The following is a 23491-nucleotide window of genomic DNA, read 5'->3' as shown; positions in this document are numbered from 1 at the left end:
CGAGGCGGAAAGGAGACGGAGATGCAGGCGGCAGTGCGTCGAACGAGGAGGGGCAGGAACTGACCAAAAGGAAGGGGATGGACGCTTCAATTCATTGATCGCCCCGACGGTCCGAGTGGCGACGCGCGGGGTAAAATAAAAAACGCGGCTAGGCTAGGAGGGTGGGGGTGTGCTGCTGCCAGTAGCACAGGTGGAGGTGGACGACGAGCCGAAGGGCGTTGCGAAAAATCTCCGCGCAAAAAGTGCGCACACCACCCTCCGCCGCCTCTCGTCCTCGCGTCCTAGGAGCACGCTCGCCGGGAGAATGGAATCTGGCAAGAGAAACGAGGCAGGGGGCGGAACGGGGGTCGGAGGGAGGGGGGAGGGGGGCGACGGCGGAGCCGGTGGAAAAAGGAATTTACGTACGACAGAAAATCAGCAAACTCGATCTAACGCGTACTCTCTTTTTCTGGTCCGCTGCATACGTGTCCGAGCGGGCGCGGATCGGTTCGCGAGCGCGCGACCGTTTTCTTCGTTTATCGCAATTCCCGTGCTGTCAGCTAATACGTGCGCGCGCGTACCTACCAACTACGGGACTGAGAATCTTTTTCGATCTCGATTATCGAAATGCTAGATAGCCATTGTTACCGCCGATCCGTTTTTGCCATCCGCCATTTTTTTTTTTTTATCTACTTCCCTTTCCGCGAGAGCGCGATCGCTTCTTCGGCTAATCGCTTTCCACGGATGAACGTTAATCACGGCTGCAGAGCGGTAAACAACGTTTAACGGGAATCGACACTCGATGCAGAATATTTTAACGATGATAAACGCGACAACGGTAATCGCGTCGCTATGTGCGAGTGTCTGCGATGAGAATTATACTGGGCGTCCTGGCAATCGTATTACGATCGAGATGGGGCTCGATTCTACGAAAATATACAAATTTTTTCTACGATCTTTCGTTATCGAGAACGGTTCGAAGTGTCGAAGAGAAGCACGAATCCAAGTATTGCAAAGCTAACTATGTCTGTAACTACTCGTTAGGATCAACAACAGTGTTAAAGAAGTATTCTATTCCTGTGTTTCGGGTAATCCCTTCAGTTTAAATACGGATCTCGATAACTCGGATCTCCATAAGTCGGAAACCTCTATAAATCGAAGCTTTATTAAAGTCCCTTAGTGAAACCTCGATATCTCGAAAAATAAACAGAAGCTAACTTGGAACTACGCTTACAAACTTGGTCTCTGCAATTCGAATTTATATAAATTGATTTCTACGACTCGAAATACAAGTCGTCGATTTTACAATTATATGTTTCTATTTCTTTTATACGGCATTGCCTCGCTCTACGTTTCGTTTCATCGAGACCCGCGGCAAGCATTCAATTCTTAATCGTGTTTCAATCAATTATCCGCTTTGTTCTAAATGGGTAATGCCGTTAATTATAAAACGCGTAATACATCGAGGTAGAGTCAAATTACAGACTTTTATAAATAAATTTTACGAACGTCAGTATCGAATTTAGTTGGAAGTTTGAAAGGCTATTTGTAAGTCCTACAATCTTTATTCCGGTTTCTCAAAAATGAATTATTTCACAATTCAATTTAAAAAAATTCAAGACATTCGAGATTGTTAATAATCACCTTCCTGTAATTGTCTTTATATTTAAAAACAATAATAATGTATTAACTTTTTAGTTTCAATGAACTTTAGTCGTGATTGCTTTCGTTTGTTTTAGGTGCATTCATAAATAAATATTCTGTTTACTGAACTTCTGTAAGTCGAAATATTTTTCAATTGAAACATGTATTTAAATATTAAGTAACATCTGTAGAAGTATTTAGAATAATTTAATTTTATACATTTATTAAATAATTTTCAAAACCAAAAATTAAAGAATCCTTGTGACTAAAATTTTGGCACCATTAAAATAAACATAGAAAAACATGATCGAGTTTATTTTCGTTATGAGAACGAGAACGCCATTGCTGTCAGTAGAAAACCCAGCAGACCTTTTACTGTAAAATCAAACGAAGTTATAAACTTTAAAGCATGTTTGTCTGATATTTACAAGAATGCATCAAACCCAAATAAATAAGGTTAATATACGTATATTTTCCATTTAAAAGTACAGAATGTTCTTTTAAAATAAAAATTCAATATATCCTTATTTATAACATTCTTCTATCGAGAAATTTCACATCTAAAGACTGCTGTTAATCAACAATATTATAATGAAACAAAGAAAACAGCAATTTGTTAAACCACCGTATGGAACAAATTTGAAAACTCAACAAACGTTTCGAGAAGTAATTAACTTTAATCATAAACTCAATCCAAATAAGGCCCAATCAGTGTGCGCTATATTAAGAAAACGTTGAATCTGAGAATTCTTCTAAAATTATTAACAAAGTCTAAAACTCCATTACCATCATCTGCGACAGTACAATAGCTGAAAAGGTCTACTCGAAGCAAATGATAAATTTGTTGCTCCGCGTAAAATAAAACGTCGATTTCAACGTGCCCGTACGATTAAACCCACTATATCGCGGTCCAACTCATTACTTTCCATTAAAGTTTCCAGAACAAAAAGACAATCCTTGACTCTCCCAGACCACTTTGTTCCCGTGAAAGAAGCAACTTTTTAGTCAAAATGGTGGTTCCGCTGCGCAACGCGGAACAACGACAAGAGTCGGAGGAACGATTCGGGAAAACTTGTTTCCACCCCCGCGACAGAAACGTCAAGCGAAATTTTCGTTCGGCGACGATCGCGGCGGGTGGATCGAGGGGACGAAAAATTCCGTCGATAAACGTGATTTCCTTTCTTCAACGATGGGGGAGGCAGGTGATCGGTGGGTACACCTGGCCGACCGAGCGGGTTGAGATTCCATGGTCGAAGGAACGCTCAAAGGTGGAAACGACAGTCTTGGAGGAGGTCGAAAAATGCACAATATCCTATTTTTCGTTCCACTCGAGCGGCTGCGGCCGCGGCCTAACTCGGGAACATCTGTATTTTGGGAAAGGCCTTTTTGCATTTCGGAGACAGATGCAAATGAAAGGGTTCTTCCTGGATGGAAGAATGCAAAGGAATCGCGGCTTTGCTCGACTGGGCCCTTTTGCGAATCCTTTTCACCGCAGCGGTTCACATTCTCCTCGTATATGATGCATCTGTCTCGCAAACAATAATCCTGCGATTTCGCTCTCAAATTCACTCGTGATTCGCCGCGGTCATTGTGCTCTCGCTTCTCTGCTTCCCTCCAGCCATCTCTCCGAATTGTGTCTTGCGGAGCAACCTCTTCGCTACCCTTGTGCAACTCTTTCTGTTTCTATAAACCGCGGATGCGAACGAAAATACTTCGCGGAATACTTCCGATTACATACTCGATGACAATTGATTTTACAGTGCCACTCCGAGAGTCAATTGTCGCGAATAATAAGCTTTCGCTGTTTACACCCCATAACAAGAATTTAGGCGAGGAATCGAAGTATGAATTCATGAGATCTAGGTGTCTCGTTTCTCTTTGTCAGTCAAACGACCTAAGTTAGTATATATACAAATTTGAGTCAGATAAATAAAATCAAAAGCAACGTATTGACTGTACAACGATTTGATCAAAATGGGAACAATCTTAAACTATTTAACACAAGATATTATAGTAATCCGTGTCACGAATTGTGCTATTTTTCATTATGTGGAACGAGTCAAAAAACAGTTAATTATAATAAATACTTTCTGTTTTTATCGTATTGATTTTTTTTCGATGTTACTTTAATTCAATTTTTCAATACCATTGCAATTTTTTTAAGTTGCGTGGTTTAGTAATTTTTTAGTGATTTATTTTAATTAATTGTAGCGATGAGAATTCGCAGGGAAATTCATTCATTAAAATTACCAGTCAAGCGCGAGGGTCAATCACGTATCATCAAAAGTGATCTTAGAAACAAGTCTCCGTAAAGAAATGATACTTCACGTTTTTGATTTATTTTTTCTACATTAATTGTAAAAGATCCAATTATATTATATTTTGGCCCTGGTTATTTTTATCCTATCAAGAGCGGTTTTACTCAAACTTAACGATGCTATCTCGATTAACAGGGAAACGTTATCACGTTCAAGGTGGTAGCTTCAAGAAAATTCTGGAAAATGAGGTAAAGTTTCCCCCGTCGAAGTGGACAAGAATAACGAACACGTCGAAACGGGGGTAATAAAAATATGAGTCGTGACATATTTATACAGGTGTTCAAATATTCAGCAGCCACAGGAGCAAAAGAAGTCGACACTGTTTGTACAAGAAATGAAATGCCGCGTTCGCAGACGAGAACAATTATACTTCTCTTTTCTACGATTGATTATTCCTTTCGAATTCTAACACACGTTTCTATGTTCCCAAAAACGCGAGACATTTATACCAATTAGCTTTTCTGTGCACGAATCAATTCGTAGCAATCGACATACAAATATTCGTAATCTAATACGAATTAAAAATTAAAAATTGGATTTTTATAAAATATTCTACATAAATTACATAATCCTTATAAGAGAATCTAAGTTGACGATTTGTACCTGGGAAAATAAAAAGTGCATTTCGCCCCGGACAAATCAATTTGGAGCAATTTAACCAAAAAATTTTAATTGTTTTTTTTCGAAAGGGGAAGTGCAGCTTGTGGATTTGTTATTTTGTCCCTTCTGGGGCCTCATTCTTCAAGTGCATGGGCGATTCGCGTGCCCTGACAGATGCGAGAAGATTGGGAGTGGCGGAACACCCTTAGCCAGGGGCGCGGAGGAACCACCAGGTAATAATAAGCATCCCCGAATGCGATTCTTCGGGCAGCACGTGAATTTTAACTTGTACGTGACTTATTCGAATGCAACTTTCCTTCTTGATTTTATATTCACACCTTTTGAAGCTTGGCACACTCGAAGGATAAAAATAAATTAAAACTTCACAGCGAAGCAAAGATGCAACGAAACTGAACTTTAAAGTTAAATTATCCGAATTAGATTTTAGCGAGATCGGAAATTATAAAATGGAGCAAAATTATAAAGTGGAATTTGCTAGAAAGCTGGCAACAGTAATAAGAGAACCTAGTTTGTAAAGGCCCCTTTTCTTTCCTCGATTCACCGTTCTGGCTTTGCAAACTATGTTTACCTTCTTCGTGGATCGCACGAACGGGAATTGATGAACTTTCAGATTTCTCGGCCGCACTATCCAGCAAACAAAGTACTTATTACGACGTCTCAGTTTCTTCGGTGTAATATTGGCTGAAAGCGAGACAAAAGGTGCACGTAGCACGACGAGCCTTGAAAAAAATTGGGAAAGACAGTGGCAACGGGGCTTTCATTAGCGTGTCTACTTGGGAGATTAGTACGCTTTACCGCGTGCCTCTGTCTTTGTCTCCTTTCCTCTTTCGTTTTTCTCTTGAGAAGAAAGGCATGCACTCAGCGGCTTGCAGCTTTGAGGATGGACTCTCGGACTTTGCTTGGTCTCTATCGAGCTGGAGAGGGAGGCAGAGTAAAAGGAAGCCCGGGATCGAGGCTTACAGAGGATCCAACTGGAACGTGATATTTTCGCAAGTTATCAAACGTCCAAGTTAAACACTTTCCGGATATTTAAAATTTCTCAATCGCGAACTATCGAGCAACGAACCGGTGGACGACATCGGGCCGCTCCACGGAGACGTCGATTCCTCGCTCTCTGTGCAGGAACGCGATCACGAGAGCAATGGACCATTTCTGAAACGGCAAGGAGCGACGCGAACCCTCGTCATTAATTCGCTGTAATTAAATACTCGACGGTCGAATATCATGACAAATTACGATTTTTCTGAGCCTGTACTTGGCTCGAGAATTTCTACAGTCTGTTCTGATAAGATACGGGCTTCAGTAAAAATATGACAAAATTTCCTTGATCAGAACATCTAACATTTAAAACTAAAAACTTAAATATTATTTTCAAGTTTAATACTTCTTTTTACATTCTTGTGAAAAGTTTTACATTTTGAAAAAATTAATTTTTGATTAAATATTCTAAATGAATTTAAAATGAGTTATTTCCAACATGTAAGATTTATCTTAAGTACTCCGTTAAAGTTCCATGATTTCACCTTCGAACTAAAAAGATGGTTCCCAGAAACGTCCATAAATTATTCATAATATGACTTCCCTGTTTCAAGAGAGCTGAAACAGTAGCAAAGATCGAGGAACCCTGTTGGGGATCTTGGAGAGACGATTGATTCTGTTCGCCAGGGGTTCAATTAGCGCGAGGTTTGCGGGCACGCACGCGATCAGGGATGATAAATCTTCGATTTGGACTCACCTTAGGTGACCGGGGGCTTCTGGGAGACGAAGGGGGGCCCTACGTCACCGTGAGCGGCAGCTGCCGGTACGTCATACTTTTTCTTTGTCTCAAAGGACCCTTCTCTTCAGTCGGTTCTCTTTGGGGCACGGACGGGGGCCACGCGCCCGCGGCAGATGTTCCGTGACGCATGCCCCTTCGCTCCTGCGTATTACGTACTTATACTTGGAGCCCGTTCGGGCAAGGCGTGTAACACGCGACCGATCGATCGATGCGTATGCACGATTCTCGACGCGCGCCTCGAAGAATGCGAGCGCCGATTGAAGGAGGACCGACTCTTGACTCTTTGATACGTTGCACGCATGCGAGCCAGCCCTTTGCACCCGCGATCCACCGCTCTCTGAGAGGCCAACACCAACCAACACCCCCTGGTCACCGCGTTTTTATCGCGATGTCCGCTGAGATTTTCACCCTGAGACGGATGCTGGAGTTTCAGTGAGAATCAAAACGATAGCCAGGTAGTTTGGCATTAGACTAATCTTTACCGAAGGTAGGAAATAGATAGTCCCCTTGGTTCGATCCTATTTAGAAGTCCTCTTCAAATAAAAGGATATGAAAAAATAAAATTATGAATAACCTTGTTGAGAATGAGCATTGCATGCATGTATTTTTAATGAAAACTTGTATCCATTGGTGCAGTCCCCTCCCTTGCAAAGGTCACTACTACCTGAGGAGGACACCCGTTTATTGCACCCCTTGAGCGTCTCCTTTTTTTTCGAGCCTCAAGTACAGTTAACAGAAAACTGTCGAGCTAAGAACAACATTTTCGCTTTGTAAAACTACATACCTAGGTCGAAACTCTGTCGTATTTATTTAGCAAATAAATTGATTCATAAACAGAACTCGAATCTGAATTTGGATGAGAGTCGTATTCCAACAATATAGTTTGACATCGGTATCTTGGAATAATTTGGAACACAACACTGAAGGCTGAATCGCCTTGACGGAGCTCTAATTAGAATTGACGTTAAGTGCTACAGATGTTGAATGCTAAGCGATCGAGTACTGGCTGACTGCCTAAGTAGTAGCAGCTGGACTGGCAAGTAAAACTGTAAGTGACTGAGCAAGAGCACAGTTTTTGGAAACATCCCTTCTCTCCTCCACCGTTGTTCCTCAGTTACCGAATGATCAAGACGGATTATGCATATGATTTTGAAAAATCAATGTCCGAGGGATGTTATCAGTTCAACTAAATATAATGGCGCCATATTTGTCTCAGCTGTTCACGTCTCCCCCTTTTCGGTGATAAAACTACTTGTGGCATTTCCAGAATAGCTACGTCCAGAGAGCCTGAAAATATTTTTAGTACCATTGAGAATTATAATATAAAATTGTTGAAAATTTTCAAGCAATTCATTTTGCAAATATTAGTTATTATATGTGCTAGTAATAATGTCTCATAAAATATAGACACCTTTGGTACTAATTTTATTTGTGAGTTATTTTGTAGGATTTATAGCTCTCAATATAATTATATATGGTGTTATTTACAATTATTATAAACTATACTGCAATTTTGAATTTAACGACCAAAGTTAAAGACTAAAAGAAGAATAAAAACAGCGTCTTACGCGATTGTTTTGTTATACCGGTAAATATTTCATTTTAATCGATTTGCGTGGCTGGAAATGCGTTTTGTTCCTTGGTCTTTTGTAAGCTGATTAAACGTCATTTCTGTAATGGATGTTAAAATCGTGCAAGTCTGGATCTCGTCTCTCTGGATGTAAATATTCTTTGTGAACGACAGAAATCATGCACAGGCTTTTTGAGCGTACTGAGAACAAGTGTGTGTGCATATATCTCCAGAAGCCGCCCAGCAAGATAACACCAAATCGTCTGATAAAGAACAATTTAACGGTCTTGTTAAAGATACGAAATACGCCTACTGTGATAAAAGTGAGTCGCGGCATGCCCAGAGTCATTTGGGAATAACGTTAAGGGAATCAAATGTTCGATTGATTTCTGTTAATTTTCCTACCAACGGAGAACAATTTATTCCTCGAACCTACTCATCGTCGATATATTTACCCTTCGTTCTATGAGGTTCGGATATTCATTTGCAACCTACCTCGTAATGGAAGTAATGAAAAGTATTCATGGAAAAATTTTAAAAATAAAACGTGTAAAGAGGGGAACCTTTCAAGAGTTTAAAATATTAGAAAGATAACGAATACTGAAAAGCCTTTGAACGTCCCCGGATTTATAACGTATGCAACGGTTTTCCAATCGACAAAGTAAACCGAATAGAAATTAATTTACAATCTATGGAACAAATAATAATGTGAATAACCTTTGGCCTTTGTATGCATTGCAGATAAACACGATGGAAGCCTACAGATTTCCATGCAACCATGGCATTTAGACAAGCGCGTAGGTTCCCCTACGTGTTGGGAAATTTTCTCGCAAAGGTGAAAACGTACAAAAGTATTATTTTCGTTTGTGGTATACTTTTTTGTGCAGTATCGAAATATTTCCTTTCCGAATAAACATGACACGAGTTAAAAAATGTATGCTTCAATACTATACAGGGTGTTCGGCCACCTCTAGCAAAAATTTTAATGAGCTATAGTAGAGGCCAAAATAAGACGAAAATCAAGAATACTAATTTGTTGGTGGAAGCTTCGTTAAAAAGTTATTAACGTTTAAAGTGTCGCTCTTACTGAATTTTTTTCTCGAAAATGCGCAAGATTTCGGGGGTATGTCTATTCACCAAAAATGACTGTAATTGAACCCTACAACCGAAAATAATTTTTCCACAACGATTTGCAATTTTTTAATTTTCTCGAATAATTTCACACCTTCTCTATTTTTTTTCTCGAAAGTGGGCAGGATTTCGTGGGTATGTCTAATGACAAAAACTGATTGTAATTGACCCCCGCAACCGAAAATAATTTTTCCACAACGATTTGCAACTTTTTTTCTCCGTTGAAAAATTTAGGCACCTAATTGGATTTTCAGTAAGGAATTTTTTTCTCGAAAGTGCGTACGATTTCGGAGGTATGTGTAATGATAAAAAATGATTGTAATTGATCCCCGCAACCGAAAATAATTTTTTTTAAACGATTTGAAAAATTTTTTTTCGCCGAAAAATTTCAGCACCTACTCGATTTTTTTTCTCGAAAGTAGATAGGATTTCGGAGGTATGTGTACTCACCAAAAATGATTATAGTTGACCCCCGCAACCGAAAATAATTTTTCCAGAACGATTTGAAATTTTTGAATTTAATTGTTAATAACTTTTCAACGAAGCTTCCATCAACAAATTAGTATTCTTGATTTTCGTCTTATTTTGGCCTCTACTATCGCTCATTAAAATTTTTGCTAGAGGTGGCCGAACACCCTGTATATTTCGAACATCGATTCGAGTTTAGATTTTTCTACATTCTTCTACAATTTTACGATTTGATGTCTTGTAAATTATTGCAAGTTTCATATAACATTTCGATTTTCGAAAATTTTTGTTGTTTCTAATAAAAAGTAGTAAAAATTCGATTCAATATTCTCTTTTCAAGAAACGTAAACTTAAAAATATTGTGAAAGTGAGAAAATTGAATTGCAAGTGGATTTTCGAGCCGTTGTAAGGTTACGCGCCATCGGGTAGAAAAGCGAGTTCCTGTTTTTTTTACACCGGAAACATTTCTTGCCCGAAGAAAGTAAGTCACGCAAAAAGTGGTCGGCATATTTTAGTACATTTCCGGAAACTCGGTACTGGCAATTATCCCTACTATCCTTCTACTTCGGCGAAGTTTGCGTAACGCACTGAAGCGTTAAACGGCCATAAGGCACACGTAACCGCCGGCGTTGGCCCTCCAAAGTTCGCGACTTTATATTTTTCGTTTTACTTCTTCTTCTTTCGACGGTCTCGCGGGGGCGAGAAGCATCGACATCCCCGGGCCGAAATATACTCATTCCGATCCGGAGGCCGTTCCGCTGAAATAATTAACCGCACGAAGAATTTCAACGCTCGAAAAGCGTTTTTCCGGGTTTCGAGCTGGCTTTGAGACGCAACAGGAATGGCCCGCGGAGCGGATCGATAGAGGCGTCCGGCGAACGTAAACTTTTCGATCGATAGGGCTTGACGCGCGGGGACCGGTCGCGCGGGCCGAGAAATTAATTTCGCGAATTGAAAAGGCGACCCTTCAGACGCCAATGCAATTAACCGTGAAACCGAACTTCATATTTTATACGGTCGCCCGACACCCCGAGCAAATTGAAAGAGACAATTTTTGCGGCTAGCACAATCGCGGCAAATGGATTCCGCGGGAACGCAGCGCGAAACTCGATTCGATGGATTGGTCAAAGCGACGATTTTCGCGGGACCGATATCGCGTCGAGTAGGGGGGTGGGGGGGGAGGGGCAACGCGCAAGACATTTCTCGGTTGGAGCGCGCGTCGTCACACCTGACGTCACACACTCGTTAGGGGGCAGATGGCCCCCCTCTCGAGCGTGACGTTGGGCCCGCAGGGTACCTGGCAGCGTGTCTACCCGTGAGGCCTTCTTTCTCTCCCCGTCTCGTCTCGCCTCTCCCTCTTTCTTTCGAGCTCTCGCGCTCCCCCTCGGTTGGTGGCCCCATAAGGTTAAAGCAAAATAAAATAAAACTCCTGCCAAGGGAGTCCCCTTTTCCTCGCACACACGCGCAGCTGCTCAGGTAGCACGAGCTACTTCTACATTAGAGGACGGAATTGCATGTGGGGTGCCACTGCGTGCCCCATTGAAATTCCGTCTGGTCAGACGCCCGGCTGCTTCCTCGCGCCGGTGTGCACAACGCCGCCAAGAGGGACCGGGTGCCAGGGGGAAAAAGAAAGAGATTATTAAGGTGACGAACTTTCGATCGATTTGTACAGGCATTACGATGCGCTCTCCCATCGCCAAGGGGGGAATCTAATATTTTATTTTTGAAAAATGACACGATCCGAGGGGTGGACAAGATCGTCGTTCACGACAGAATGGCCTGCGTCGATTTCATTACCGATTTTGGAGGCCAGAAACTTACAAGACATTCAATCGAATGTGTTCTCATTTAGATTGGTAAGAACAACTGAAAATCGATAAGATAGTAAGCAATCTATGGTAATATAAAATCCTAATATAAAATTAACATCGATGACACCTAAAGCATTAGTCCTGTCTTTTCTCCACCTGCTGATATTTATGTCGATGAAGTGAAAACTATACTTATACTTATAAGTGAAATGCATATTGAGTACTAAATGTCTGAAAAGTTAATGAAATAAATTGAATCTAAATAAACATTTTATCAAACTATATATGTCACCAAGTGACACTCTAGTCAATCAGAGGTTTGAAGACCTACTGAAAAATACGAATATAATAATTTTTAATATTCTATCTATATTGTACAATTCATAAAAGTTGGTAATTGTTAATGTCGTAACGTTCGTTGTTAAACACAAGAGGTTGTTTCAACTGTCTAAACTGGTTAACTTTTGCCCAATTTTAGCTATCGGTTCGTTAATTCTGTGTTAGGAGCTAAATTCTATAGCTTGAAATAAAGCATGTTTTGAGAAATTTATTCTGAGCAGAACAGGTTATAGCAAAGATATAACTATTTCAACGTTTCAATTTTGTTTCAGGTTCTCGACATGAATGTCTATCTAAAATGTACTTTGTATTTAACAATTTATAAAGAACGGAATGAAGAGGTTACCAATATACCAATACCAATACCACCCTTGTATATCAAATAGATGTCATGGATCATTAGTTTCAATTTTTCTTTATGTCAAAGAAAATAATTCGTTTCTAAATATGCTACAGAAAAGTTCCTTAGAATTTATAAAATTTTTTGTTTGCAATTCCGTAATATAAAGCTACATTTAAACTATTTTATAAATTTAATTTTTACAGACAATATCAGTCTGGGAAATACGAGACAACCTGATGTGACTTTTCTCATGCAAATTCTACGTGATAATATCTTTTTTGTGGCATTCTTTAAGAACTTGTTATACCCAGGGGTGTAATTTTTTTTACACAGGATGCTTTCTTTTCTCTCTGACACCTAACACATAAAACTGTCTGGGGTCCACCTTCTACAATCGAGCGTCCAAAGGTTTTCTTACGAGAAACTGTACAATAGACATGTCACTCATGATAAAGAGGTGACGATACCTGCCATATTTTTTTATTTACCTTCAACCTTCATTTTTCCAAAGACAGGATTATATGACTAAATAAGAACCTCTTTAGGGTCGAATTATTTCATTCAAAATGAACCAAAATTGAAACTGATTTTGATCTATGATATTTATCAATTATGGTGACAATTCTGCTGTGTTACAGCATTTATAATTATGAATATTTTTGAATATTTATTCACAATAAAAATAAAAAACGAATCAAAAGCATAAAAGAAAAATTATTGAAATTTCCTATCAAAGGTGAAAGGAGAATAAGATCATCCAGCTTGTCGGCATTTACTCTTGATAATTACGAAATTGAAATGTTTTTTTCGTAATGCGAAGGTTAACAAAGCTTCGACAGGTCTAAGAATATCACTGTGCTCGTCCATTCAATCGGACGCTAGCCTTTTGCTCTATTAACACCCGAGAAAAGGGCCGGCGGTTGTTAAGGAAAATCTGTCCACGACCCCCAAGCGTCTGCTTCCTCGACTCGAGAAAAGATCCGAGCTAATTATAGCGGCACCCATAAAGATGTACAAAGCGAAGTTCGTCATTGTCCGGTGTATTCCTCTATAAAGTGGCTTTGGGCGTCTTAAACTGTGCCAAAGTGGCCAATAACGAGAACGACCAGGTCGCTTTAACGCTTCGGTCGAAGGAAAAGAACTGAAGACCGATTTGTCGTCGCTCGTAAATCCGTCCTGATAATTCTCAGCAGGAGACATCCGGTTCGCCGTCGGGGCGTTGCGGGGGTGTTTCGTGTGGTAAACATAATGTCGAGACCGTGGAGCCTTTTGTCTGCGCGGTGTACCTTTACTTTTCTGCCCCAAACGCGTGCCGAACGTGTCCTTTCTGAACACTACACCTGGAAACTTTGCCAAATTGTGTCCGGACCCCGCGCCCAAAATTGGGAGCTATTCGTGGGCGCTCCGATTTCTTAGTCCCTTCTTTCTCTTGTTCGCATTGTATACGATGATATTATACAAGGTGCCCCATAGTGGAGCATATAACCGAGAAGAAGATTTTATATGCAAAAATAAATCAAGTGTCATAATTCAAATTATATATGGCATCTGCAACAAATTATACGATATATTGGTAAATACAACGTGCTTCATTGGAACTAAAATGGAATGGAAAGTTATAGATAAAAAAATAATTAATAGATAATATCAGGTATATCTGCGAACTAGTGATCGGTTTACGTTATTGTTTGCTTTATAAACCCGTTTAGTATAACTAATATAATACCAGTGTTGCCAGACATTGGTGGAAAATAATTTGTAGAAATGAATATTAACACGTAATTGGCAGACGCTGTTCTCTAATTTCTATCATGAATGGTCATGCTTTGCCTTTCGTTCCTTTTGATATTGTTTCAATAGATTACTATCTTCCCTAGAATCTATGGAATATTCGAAGAGAGAAGTAACTTGGAATAACAATACAAAATGCATCGATTATTAAAAGCTATTTAGCGAAATCTATATTATTCGTGTATTAAATCAAAGAAGATGGGACCGAAACGTTGTAATAAACGAACTATTAACGCTTCGACGTTTCTCGAGTGCTATCGCACCAGTATTTATCTCCCGTCTCGCGGAACATCTGTCCACTAACGTTATGCAAAGAGCCTCTCCAGACACCATTTTCCAACCTTCCCAAACCCCGTTACGTTTTCGAATCAAGGTTCGCGCGTGCCTCTCAGAATTCATCGCGGAATCAGAGAACCGCAGCGGGCCAGCGAACAAAATGGTTACTACACAAAAGAAAGAAACAAAAACCAGCGAACGTTTCGTATCTTTTCTTCGAACGCCCTTCCTATCCATCGCGACAGATTGGGCTGGCCCTCTCCACGATATCCGGTCCCAATTTCGGAGCGCTCCTCTCTAACGGGAGCTTAACGGCATTAAAAACGAACCGCATTAAAAGCCATAACTGCATCGTCTCTTCCCCGCGTGCCGCACAATGACTTTGGAACATATGTCGAACGGTAGAGTTTTCTCGGCCGCATCGAGATGCGTTATTAACGCATTCTGGAGGAGGGGTGGTGGTTCGTTTCGTGGAGGATACTGTGGCAGTGAAGATGGATACAAGGCACGAAGGGGGGAAGGGAAGGGATAAGAGAGAAAGAGAAACGAAAATCCATTTTTATGTCGAGACTGGTTCGAGCTCCTAGACACGTGGGTGGAAGAAGCAGAAGGACAAGAAAGGTGGGGTAGGTCGAGCCATCTGGTTCTTTCCCTATACACGACCACCTTGAGGGCCTTTTAAATCCACCAGAGACATGCACCTTGAGACCTGTCTGGGCCAAGGACCCTCGAACGCTCGGCCCTTTAAAAATCGACCCTGAAACGAAGACACCGAGACTGTACCCTTACCCTTGGCTTGCATTAACAACCTCGAGGGTAACCGCACCATGAATGGTCCGGTTCTTTTTATTTTTTGATATGCTTGCGTACGCTCTTCTGTTCCATCGATTTGGATCAGATTTCTGGAAGGGGATCCAGCGTTGTATCTGATTTAATAGTCAAGGTAAATCCCAAGGAGATTAAGTGCAACTTGTTTCGAATCACGACGAAACGATGACTTTTTTGGTTCTTATTAATTTCTACTGACACGAGAATATATGTATTTTTGACATTTAATTTTTGTTAACATTCTAACTATTTTATCGAATTAATTTGCTGGAAAATAATAAATATGAACTGCCGCAGTGAATTAGTGTGAAACTGAGTTGGTGCAAACATGCTTCATTGTAGGATTACATTCTCGAGAGCAGAAGCGATGCGAATCTATTATTCTAGCCTTTAACACGTTGACCGCCATATTTATCCAATTGGACACGTACCTACGTGTACGAGTCAATTTACAATTTAAATGCACATACATTTTACAGTTCTTATCATTTGTATACGAACCAAGAACACTGCTTTAATTTTACACAGTGTATTGTGAATTTTACGTTAAAAAAAGAATTTCAAAATTACATTACGCAAATACATTTTAGGAAATCATGTACAATACCAGAACAAGAATTATTGTAAATTGAGTTTCGTTGCATGTAAGTGATGTCGAATGTCTCGCGAAAAATGAACATTTGTTACTGTATACTACTAATAATAAAGAATAAAAATATTTATCGAAGAACTTTATGTTATTGAAGATATTATGGAAACACATTTGTCATTTTTTTAAAAATAGATCATATAATATACAAACAATAGTTTGGCTAAAAGACACCTCGCACAAATCAAAGGAGTCTTAAAAAATCATGATTTTTTATTTATGATTAACAAGAGAAGGACCAAAATTGTTAGCCTTCGATTTTGATCTTCTTTTGCAGTTATAAACTATTTGTTAGAGTTATAAATGAGTCCACTCATCAGAAGAGAAAAGAAGAAGTATACAAATTCTTGCTTCTACCATTCATGTTACTTTGTCGAAAAAGGTGGCTAAATATGAAACTCTTAGTTACAGTACATGGTACACACCAAAATTTACTTCTGTAAATTATCGAGTAGGAAATAGTACTGAATTGTCGATTGTTACCTCTGTTAACCTGGATAGCATTGCAGACGAAAGTAAGAAATACTCAGAGTGAGTTAAATAGAGAGAAGAACGTCTGTTTATTCTAAAGATTTTAAAATTGTTCAGAAATTAAAGTACATAAGTAGCTGTTTTGCAAAATACATGATTTTTGTATGGTAGCTCAATTTAAAAATAGCAAAAGTTAATAATGTTACGTAATTATGCCTTTTAACACATTCACCAGCTAATCGTATTTTTAATTGCTTCACGTCTTTTCAGTGAATCCAACGTTCAGTTCTTATGTATTTTTTCTTCTTTATTTTTAGTAGTATGGTTAGCCTTATGTATGAACATTTAATGACTAGGCTCTAGACCAATTCTAGAAATTGGTGGATATGAGAGATTACTGTACTTTGCACATGACGACCAGGACACGTAATCTACTATTCTGCAAAAGAAGATTAGAAGACTAATTTTGTTCCTCTCGATAGACACATCCACTTCAGACGTATCCGAACAAGTAAAATGCGCGTCGTTTGTGCAAACGGTGAACCTCAGGATGCTCAGAGGTGCCTATTAACATTAGAGAGGAGCAAAGATCAGCGTCCCGGTCGACGGTCCGCCGACAAAGCTGAATTAATTTGCGATTCGTTCTTGGTAAGGATCTCGATAGGATCGAACGCGTACTCATCGGCCTAAGTCGTTGGTATCGGCAGCGCGGGCGAGACGACAAACAGTGGTAGAAAGAGGGAACGAAACGGTACGAGGAGGAGAGAGTACGTAATCTTCGAGTGGATATCGGGAGATGAAAAAGATTGCAACTTCGGATGGTACTGCAGCAAGCATTTCTGACCCGTATCTCGCGTAATTCGCGTTGCCCCCGCCCACCCGGGGGGCGCATACACCCCCGCTACTTTTGTCTTCTAACACAGCGGGCTTACTGCTTACTCTGTCACGGGGACTCAGCTAGGTTGCAAGGGTGGTGCATCGCGCGGACCCGGTTTGCAGGGTACGTTCGCGAGCACACATGCACTTTTGTCTATGCGATGCGTGTGCGCGCGACTTGCAACCGTGCAGAAGCAACCCGGCCACGGAGAAGGTGGATCTCCGCGAGGGGGGATGACACGGAGGGCCAAAGAGGGGGGGAGGGGGTTAGACACGACCCGTCGGGGATGGGCTGACAGTGAGACTTTTATTAGGGAAGGAATCAGCAAGCATGATTATGTACCTTAGAGCGTCTCCACCTCCGTTTGCCAGTTCCGTCCCCGTCCCACCCCTCAAACTCTTCCCGTACCCTTCGTCTACCCCCGTACGTCTGACCGCCCTTCTTCCTACTTCGTCTCCGCCACCGCGCTATCGCCACTGACATTACACGACGACGACGACGACTACGGAGCTGCCACCCCGTCGCAGCTGCATTGTCAACCCCTTCCCTCCGTCGACCCGTTCCCTGCGCTCATATACGTATGCATTGGCGTAGAACGCTGAGAAATCGACAACGGTGCACAATGCCTGATCGCTGAACTCCCTTCGAGATGAGCTTTGTCAGCCTCCGTTACGCTGTACTTGGGACTCTATTGCGCTCCTCGTCACGGGACACTCGCGATTCACTCGCGGAAAACAGATCGAACGGCGCACCGGCGACTAATTTTTGTAGGAAATGGATACTTACGATGAACGTTGCCGTGGCGATTCGAAAGATGCTGTCCCCTGGAACAGAAAAATAAATGCAAATGAAAATCTTTCATAATACCATCGGTCGAGATTGTTTGCCCCATTTTGAAATTAATACAAGTCAATCTTCCAAAGTACCCCCATTTTTATATCAGTCTACGAATAGAAATTGTGTAAACGCACAGCGGTTAAGGATCCCACGTTCGGGGGCGCATCTTTCCATTCTTACGCAAAGGAGTATTAATTGTCGTTGTTTCGGGGTAAACCTCGAAGAACAGAGTTTCGTTAGAATCCCTTGCAGTATTACTAAATTCGTTGTCTGTGAGATGAAAACGCAGAGAACAGAGCCCGTCCTCCACGAAATTTGCATCTCTGCCTCGCCAATGCCGCCCAAGGCGATATTGTCGTCACAATGAAACCACCCCCCCAAAGCTCGCCACCACCCTCGATGCACACTCCGACACAGCGATGTCATGTGTGCGAGTCGCACTCGAACTTTTGCCTCGAACCACATGCGCGAAACTTCGCGAATTCTGATCACGCATACGTTGGCATGGCGAAAAATTTTATCAGCCTTTTTTTCGAGTTGTCCCTCCGGAAACACTGAAATCCTTTCGAAACGCCGCGCCCACCGAACTTGCACCAGAGAAAATTTAGATGCAGATGACCACGCTTCCACGCTCAACTTTTTAATTCGGGATTCCCGCTCTAGTACGAGTTTAGTTTCTGATAGATATTAGCTCACAGAATAGTAATACCGTTCCGCCGTCAATTTATACGCTGCACGAAATACTATGATCCACCTGGTATGACTGCCTGTCGATCCGTCATGTTTTCGAAAGAGACTTTCCAAAAGGGCGTGAAAAATAAACCTGTTTATTAATAATTTAATTATGTTCAACTGTCTAGCTCTTCATCCTATCGTCCTTGTAGTTCAGATAATATTGATAGGGTAGTTACGTAGTAAACGTTATAATTATTTTGTTTTTTTCCTTGTTTTTATAATATGATTGAAAGGGAAAGGGCTAGTTTTGTAGCTCTTTTCAAGCAATTATAAAAAGATAATATTTTCTCTAACGCATTTTAACGGTCGCATTATAAATGGGCTGGTAAGGGTATTTCAATGAAAACGAGTCCAAACATGACCCTATTTCGATTATTTTGAATTACACTTGAAAAAAATCTTAAATTTTGAAAAGCCTATGATTGTGTTTGGGTTTGTTTTCACCGGCAAAACGTCGGGAATCCACTGATAATATTTTTACGAACGTGTGTAAAAAAATACGAAACACTTATTTCGATCGAACTGGGATTAAAGTCGCGAGTCCCGATTTTGTCGCTCGAAGGCGGTAACTGGCGTAGTTGAATTAGCTTGCATCATCAATTTCCCTCGTTGGAGACAAATTTCGCGAATCAGAATGCGTCTTTGTGGCTCCTATTCAGCATCCCGCCGAAGGATGCACCGAGACAAGGTATCGGAAGAACGGCAGCGAGGGTTAGGAAGGAAGAAGGATGAGACTAAGGAGGTCATAGGTGTGAGGTATAGTTCGACGGCGGTATCTGAGACAGTTTCGGCGGGGCAAGACTTAACAAATAGGCAAAGTTTTGTCCCGAGGATACCGGAGCCGGCGTATTCTCCGGTGCTACCACGACATCCTCTCTCCTCTTTGTTCGTAAGTTTATGATGTATTAGATGTTCCCCGTCGTTCTCCCGCGTTCCTTTCCTTCGTTCCCGTAACCGCGCCTTTCCTCTGACCAATTTATACGCCACCGAGAGTTAAGACGAAACTCCTGCCTGAAGTAAGGGTGACTACAAATTCCGATTTTTTGGAATTTGTCCCTATTTTTACACAGATTCCCTATTTTAAGGATCATCGTGTATCCCGTTTGTCCAATATTCATACTTGTTAGATTCCATTTACTATTTCACGTGCTCGTTTTTGTCGAATGTTGAAACATTTGTACTATTACGTGTTACCATTCTTTTATTGTAAAGTAAATATAAAACTGTGGAGAATTTTCAGTATTTACAATTTATTATTTTTTGTTCAACCCGCCGGTTTTAATAAATCTTTACAACCAAATAGAGCACCGAAAAGTAACGAAACCATCGTTTATTTTTAAATATCTGGTAAATTATTGAGTGTTTGCGCGTACGATTGCAGCGTGGGTGAAATATTCTTCGGGGTTTTCAGCTGCCTACGAAGTTTCATTGACATTGGCGCATAAAACTTCGTGTGGTTCCCTTGTTGAAAGAGGCCTACAGACTTAAACACTTTCTTCGTGAATTGCTTCTCTTGCATTTCGTGCTTCTATTGCCATATCCAGGGTGACGCACTTAACACTTTGGCGGCTGTATGTTTCGCGGCAAAAGCTTTCAAACTGTTCATGGATACCAAACTTTTAAATTTAACATTTTACAAATACTGAAATATTGCCACTATATACTTTCATCGTTGATATTCCTTTTATTTAACCCTCTTAAAAACTTTCGCGATTACCATAACTTTGATTCTTAAGTATCATTAGTACACGAGTCAAGAACGTCGTGACTAGAAAAATGGTTATTTAAAGACGATAAATTTAAGAATGCTTGTTTAAATAGCTCTGTATGGTTGAAAATATTTAATACAAAATGTTATTATTACATATGTAGGGGGTGCTCGACTACTCCTAGAAAAAATTTTAATGGGGTATTCCAGAGGCCAAAATATGAAGAAAATCAAGAATACCAATTTGTTGATTGATTCTTCGCTAAAAAGATATTAACAAAATTATTAATAAAATTTGTCCACCTACACGAATTTTTTTCTCGAAAATGCATAGGATTTCGGGGGTATGTCTATTCACCAAAAATTATTGTAATTGACCTTCGCAGCTAAAAATAATTTTTTCAGAACGATTTGAAATTTTTTTTTCGTCGAAAAATTTAGGCACCTACCCCCTGTCGATTTTTCTTAAAAATTCGTTTAACGCTGTACGGAAAAGTTGTTTAGTACTTTTTTGTGGTTACCGATGAGCTCTACTTCCCCCCTAAATTCCATTGAAATATATTCACTATTGTAGGAGTTATGGTCGTTTAAAAATTGAACCATTTTTATGGGGGTTTTCTCACTTTACGGGGTTAAGGAACAATTTCTTGAATATTTTTAGGATTTCTACATATTCTCCACTAAAATACGCGTTATTTGCATTTTGAAACATTAAAATCCTCCAATCCGTTCAGAAGTTATGATATTTTAAAGATTCGCATGAAATTTCGGGGAACTATTTCTGGCCTCACATTAGATTTTCGGTAAGGAATTTTTTTCTCGAAAGTGCGTAGGATTTCGGGGGTATGTCTGATGACCAAAAATGATTGTAATCGACCCTAACAACTAAAACTAATTTTTTCAAAACAATTTGAAATGTTTTAATTTCACCGAAAAATTTTCCATTCGGTATAGAACTTTAAACATTAATAACATTGTAACAAAGCATCAATCAACAAATTGGTATTCTTGACTTTCGTCTTATTTTGGCCTCTAGAATCTCCCATTCAAATTTTTTCCAGAGGTGGCCGACCCCCTTGTGTATTATGCACAGGCTGATGATAACTTTGGATCAAATTTTCCTTTCATATATTTGTAAAAGATATTTCACTTAACTTCCATTCAAATATAAATTTAATATCATGTTCCATAATTCAATATTTATAATTCGTTGTATAATATATAAAACGTCATTTTTAATTTGTAATCTATATAAACGTACTCAAAATTTGCATTATAACCACCAGGGTTGGTTTGCAGGCTCGTTTTAATTGGACATCTGTTGCTTATTAGTACAAGTACATATACAACAATCTCTAAACTCATTGACATTTTTTCATCATTTTTAATTTCATCTTTCTCAGAATTTGAAACATAGGCGTGTTTGCCTTTCTTCCATCAAACGCCTCAATTATTATGTGTCTTCTTGAAATGTATATGTAACACCAGTCAATATAAATGATTTACTTAATTATATATAAAACTTATTATTTGGGAAACTGCTGGAGGGATCAACGATGAAATTTAAAAATTGAAAGTTAAAATATCAACTATATAACTTTGCAAAATTTGTTGGAAATTGAATTAAAAAACTTTGTTCGACGTACACAAATTTTCCATACACGGATGTAACTAATAAAACGACATAGGCGAAAAATGAGAATGCCGCGTTATTCTTGTTTTTTTTGTCATTTTATGAGTCAAACTTAGCTGTCCACATTATCCGGAGTTCCCTCGTCCATCGAACGGCAGCGACACTTTCCTTCGCGATCGCCTCGCCGTGAAATCGAAAAGGTGCAACTTATCACCCGTGTCCATCCATCTTCTTCAATTACTATTTAGCCAGAAAGTCTATTTCGAAAGGGTGGGCGTTTCACCGTCGAAACGTATGAATTCCGTTGCGGCGGCCGCGAAACGACATGAAAAGTTTTCGTATCCCTGTGAAACGCGCGTTTCGCCATGGCCGGGGCCACGCAGACGCGCTCGCTGCCCCCAGGATTAATAAACTTTGTCGCGTCTCGGCTTACCCCGTTGGCTTAACTCCGTACGAGGAAAATCAATACTCGATACACACGTATCCCAGAGGTTCGCTTCTACTTGTCGCGCTATCTCTCTTTTATCGCGATCGTATCTCATCGTATTGGCGTTGCGTGGGAATACACGCGTACCGTCTGCCCAGACGAGAGCCGCGAGCAGGCATTTACAAACACAAGTAGGTCGTCTAAACGCGCTGCCGTGACGCCCACGTCGCTGTCCCAACACCCTCCCCTGACGAGCAAACGTCGGGGGCTCTTCGGGGATGACAGATGGCCCGATAGACAAAGAACTTGCCCGGCTGCCTTTCGCGGCGTTACGTAACTCGATAAAAGGAGATTCAAAGTCGATCGTCCGCCTCCCGACGGCCATCGACTTACGGTCCACGTCGTCAAAGGGACGATGGGGTTGAAAATCAAATAGTGACGGTCCTCCTTTCCCTGGCCAAGATTGAACTCTCCCTTTCCTTCTCTCACCAATTGTGCGACAGTTCTTATCTTTCTTCGTCATCGTCGATTAGATGCTACCCTCGTCGACGCCACGACAAACCGCGGCGAGAATGGACGAGGGGTTGCTTCCACCGTGTTACGCAACGATTAGACGATCGAGAGAGTCCCTCTCGCGTAAACTCGTTACGATGCTCGGTATTGGATACGGAATTAGCCTCACGGATTGCGCGTTGATTATACGGATGGTATTGCGTGAACCATTATTGTGATTTTTCGGCGCGTCTGTTCCTGTGATATTCGGCCTTAGGAAAATAGTTTTACGTACTGTTATTCTTGCTTTTAATTCAAATTCGTATAAGGTAATTATTTGACCCAATGTTTACATATTTTGGGTAATGGATTGAAGGATTAATTTCAATGTATTAATTACTATCACCAATGAATTGACGAATTTTCTCAGATTAAAATGAGTCCAAACACGACTATTCTGATTATTTTTAATTGTAGGAGGAACAAATTATTTTTGAATTTTATAAATACTTGCGCATTCTAAAATTATTCTATATGTCATTCTAAGCGTTTTTAACCATCTTCTCTGTAGGAACAATATAAGTAACTTATAAAAGGTGTATAATTATAATTATTGCAATCTAAATTTAGTTATTTGCCAATATTATTTAGTATATTCAGTTATATATTTTAATTATTTAATTATTTTTAATTCAATGCGACATGATATAACCACAGGTAATTTCTATAACTTTTCTATCATACTCTTTCGTCAAGATCTTCCAAA

At 40.2% G+C, this 23491-nt stretch overlaps 1 long non-coding RNA gene across 1 annotated transcript in view; it reads right to left on the bottom strand.

The window, feature by feature from the left end:
• The window catches only part of LOC122400600, a 152642-nt gene that overhangs the window by 71791 nt on the left and 57360 nt on the right, over window positions 1–23491 (bottom strand). Inside the window, exon 3 of the long non-coding RNA XR_006259361.1 lies at window positions 17680–17717. This is a non-coding gene — a long non-coding RNA (uncharacterized LOC122400600). The remainder of the gene's footprint in view (window positions 1–17679; window positions 17718–23491) is intronic.

This window comes from Colletes gigas, unplaced genomic scaffold (genome assembly GCF_013123115.1).
Source record: "Colletes gigas isolate AHSC1104 unplaced genomic scaffold, ASM1312311v1 Colletes_gigas_Sc00019, whole genome shotgun sequence".
Taxonomy (NCBI): domain Eukaryota; kingdom Metazoa; phylum Arthropoda; class Insecta; order Hymenoptera; family Colletidae; genus Colletes; species Colletes gigas.
This window is presented reverse-complemented; position numbering and strand designations above follow the sequence as displayed.